We start from the raw sequence: 4,473 nt of genomic DNA, 5'->3' as shown, positions 1-4,473 counted from the left end.
AAGAAAGTAGCCTAACAAACATAAAAAAAGAAGAAGGGGAGATAAGGATGAGATGTTTCATAGGAAAGAAGAAGCTAACCACACCAGAGCACCCGCCAACCACCCACATTTAGTTCACAGTTACCAACAATACTGTAACTGTCTAACTAACATAGAAAGGTCAAAGATGTAAAGAACGGGATATCAAAACATAATTAGATGAATCATGGTAATACTGCAGTCATGTTTTGCAAAGCCAAACCAGTAGTAGTATCCTCTATTAGTAGAGTAATTATTCAAAAATTAGTACAATAGTATTACAAAAAGATTACAGTAGTATTATTTATTAATGTAGTAATTATTACAAAATGTTAGAATGCCATGCAGTGCACACCATATAATATCTGCATTGGGAATGTGAACATTTTTTTCCATAAGCAAAGAAAAAAATCTAAGTGTTATTTTTACCGTAAACTACCATTATGTGCCATCATTAACTGAACCGCCATCTAGATCTACATAAAGTTATTAATTTTAAAAAATGCAGAATATAGGACAAATGTCAACATATCATATTATCTTAGTGTCTTCCATTAGGAGGAGCGACCATTGATTTTGCCGATTTTGGATCGGGCTATGCACATTGAGATTTTGGCTGATTTTTGAAGATCAACCAGTTCTTTGTCTAAAAATAGCATGGAGACAATTAAGAAAGTCTCCTCGTAAATTGCCTTTGAAAATATGAGGGTAGGTTATTATAGTGATTTTTCACAATAACTGTCGTTTTTCGCAAAATGTCATTAAAATTTTTTTCCCCTACTCTCTCTTTATAGTTTGTATCCTTTTGACATGAAACTTTCAGGAAACAGATGGTAAGGCTGCCATCAATGTGACAGAGATATATTTGCGGAAAAGACCAAATACTTTCCCATTGGCAAGCGATTACGCAACCTAAATTTAGAAAAGTTTTTTTTTATACCTTGGGAAAATTCTCATATTTTTTTTCTTTTGCACTTATTGAAAAAAAAACAACAACGACCCCGCTGTTACGCTGATAGGGTCTGGTTCAGGTATACTCTCACCAAATTTGATCAAATTTTGTCAGCAAATAATAAGAAAGCCTAAAGGATTTTGAAATTCATTGTTTATTTTCAAGATGATGAAGATGGCGGCCTTTTCCATAGCAAACGCTGTAACTGTGTCAAAATAAAATTGCGTATCAAGAGATTTTACATGCCTAACTTATATGTGTAGGCCTACTTAGATTTGATCTGGGGCAACAATCATAGAAAATGGTCCTCAAGGGTCGCTCCCAGTTAAAACCTTCTGCATCTTTTGTGCTTTCACATCTAGACAACTGCAATTCTATTACATGTATTAGAGACCTTTCCACTTTCCGTGACTGAAAGGTTAAGTACAGGACAGCGACTTCAGACTCAAAGCCGCTTGCACAATATAAAGAAACCTATCAAGGACAGTGTTAATCCAACTTAACTGGCTATCTGTGAAAGCACGTTAAATTGTATAATCTCAGTCTTTAAGATATGAGAAAAAAAGTTAAAAACCTGTCCAGATTAAAGAGTAGAGAGCTTTTCCCACCACGTGGCCCCTCCCCGTGAACACAGGCTATTATTATTATACCAACGTACCTATGCTTATCAAAATTCAAACTATCCCTTAAAATGCATTTGCATCTAGATCTAGCCAGTTTTTATCAGCGTTGACCGACATTCCCCATACACAGATTATGTTTCTTTCAGTATAGCTGTTTTGGTGCCGGTTAGTTGTGAAGGTCTGTACCACGCTACTCAAGTCCCACCTGATCCTAGCATCTACGTTTATTGCCATTTTTTGTACCCAAAGTTGCCACAAAAACGGCAAAAGTTGCCATAAACGTTGCCATGATTTTCAAGCTTTCAACACTGTGCGACGACGTTATATTAGCAATAGATCTATGTTGAAGTTGATAGAGGTAACTTAATCTAAAGCACCAGAATTTCTTGTGCTCTGCAGAATATACGTCATGTATCATTTGTAGCCACACAGAGTGTAAAAACGGGAAAAATAAAAGCTTTACAACAGAATGAAATCAAAATGAGTAAACAACCACAAAAACTAAGAAATAATAAAGGCCAATTCATATGTAGAAGTGCGCGGTAGAGTTGGGTCGCGAGGGCGAGAACGGAACTGAATCGCCACTCTTCACTGTGGAACGCGATTCACGATTCACTTCAGTGGAATGCGGAACAGTATCGCCTTCCGATTCCCGATTCACTCCCCTGTCGCTGTCACCACCTTGTGGCTTGTGTGTAACTTACAGTAACCTACTGCTGGGTCGTGAGTCGAGTCAAAAGCGCAAGGACGGAACGGAACACCAAGTATGGCTCCCCTTATTTTACAAAAGACGGCATAGTCCACCCCCTCTCCCCCTATTAAAACAAAATGAACGGGTTCCAACCAAGGTTGCGAGCGCCTTAAAACACTTTACAAAAACAAAACAAGATTCAGTCGGCTTCAATGAATCGCGAGTACGCGAGCGCTCGTGGAACACTAAGGTCATATGAGCGTGCAGGACACACCTAATATATTCAGTTGGTAGGAAATTTTGAATTTTGCCCAGGTGGCGGCAGAAGCCTACTCTTATCGATTTTAGACCATCAAGGGATCTTTAACGTGCGCAACTTGCACACGGGCCCTCCGAGATTTTTCGCCCTTGTCCGAGAAGGCTAGGTGTAGATCTTTCCTACCAGAGGATCAGGGGTGTGGCAGAAAGACAGCAGTAAGGAAGAGCCAAGGAGTAGCAGTAGAAAGGCTGCAGAAAGAGTCAGGAGCCCAGAGGAGGGGGCAAAGGAGGTGAAGGGGTGGGGGCAGTAAGTGGAAATGAAAGCAGACAACAGAACATTGCTAGAGAGCAGGAAAGGATGTGAAAGGAGACAATTTTAGGGAAGAAAATTTTTCGGTCGCTACCCGGATTCGAACCCGGGACCTTTGAATGAGAGGCCAACACCTTAACCTCTAGGTCACGAGAGCCCCCGCCGACTGAATCGTGAATCGCCACCCTCAGATTTGGCGAGCAGGATCCAGCTTTAGTGTGCGGCGACGGCACAGTGGCGATTTTCGGAAATTGCACGACTTACCACAGGATTGCGGTCTTTGTGAGCCAAAGTGCAGCGGTGTTCTTGTTTTTTTCGTAAGGCAGCGTCATACAAGGATGGATTTTTTTTTGCCAAACAAGTTCGAGAAGTTTTTAATAAATTGCAGTTGAAAACTTCATTTTGCTCGTTAGCAGTGACCAATGAACCCCAAACAGCAATCTCCGCTTGCAGTGCAATAGGAAAACACACGAACACCACTACTAGGAAACGTGGGACCTACATCTATGTGTGTGTGTGTGTGTGTGTGTGTGTGTGTGTGTGTGTGTGTGTGTGTGTGTGTGTGTGTGTGTGTGTGTGTGTGTGCGCGCGCGTGTTTGTCTTCCAGTTGTCACAGCCACGTGAAGGCAGGTCAAAATATTCACTTAAAAAATATAACCTTCAAGATTAAAAAAAAAAGAATATTATACGGTGTATATAGATTCTAGTATTATTATTATCAATTAATATCGCAAAAAATGAAGGGCTGGTTTAAAAAAAAAAAAACCTGCTAATTTTTTAGATTCATCCAATGTTCAATATTTTAGTCAGTCCTTGTTCGAACCTCCAGTAGGCCACAGTGGTGCAGACCCCGCGACGGTGTCTCAAGAGTCATAAAGTTCGCTCACGGAAGCGGTCGCTAAAACACCGCGCCGCGAAGGTTCTGCAACTGTTTCCGCGGCGGTATTCCGTCTCGAGAGAACAGTTAGATCTAGGCCTAGTGACCAAACAGAAATCAGAGGTTTTCAAACACAGCCGACAGACTTTTTCCGTCGCCGTTCCGTCGCCGCACACCGCTCCATGCGAATCGGCCTGCCTTTAGGGTGGTGTCAACAACTTCAACAAGTGAGAAAGAGATGAAGTGAAGCGGTAGTGACGTAGTGAAAATACAAGTACATTTTATATGATACATTCTTTCTCGGCTTAAAAGTAAAGAGGTTCGGTTTCTTTGTTATTGTTTTTGCTGTTGTGTGTGGTAGCCTATCCGTTCGAAATGTTTGGAGCCCCGAAGAACGTGATTTTCACCAGGGCCACCGCCTCCCTTTGTTGTTTGTTGTTTGTCAATTCTTATTCCCCGTTTTTGGGTTGCTGTTGTTTTTTAAAAAGATTTTTAAATTCCCCAACGGCGTCTTTTTTTTCTGTCTTTCTTTTTAAAAAAAATGAAAAATGCAAAAATCGCTGCCGCAATTCGCGATCTAAAAAATGCCACATTAAAAAAAAAAAAAAAAGTTAATGCGGTGGTGTTCTGCGGTGCGGTAATAAATTAAAGATGCGTTTATGACTGACACAGTAGCTGTAACTCCAACCGATCCGACCAGACCACATGCATGTGTTTTTTCAAGAAATTAAGGCGGCGAGGGCA

Source organism: Aplysia californica, unplaced genomic scaffold, assembly GCF_000002075.1.
Source record: "Aplysia californica isolate F4 #8 unplaced genomic scaffold, AplCal3.0 scaffold00241, whole genome shotgun sequence".
Taxonomy (NCBI): Eukaryota; Metazoa; Mollusca; class Gastropoda; order Aplysiida; family Aplysiidae; genus Aplysia; species Aplysia californica.
Note: the sequence above shows the minus strand (reverse complement) of the source record.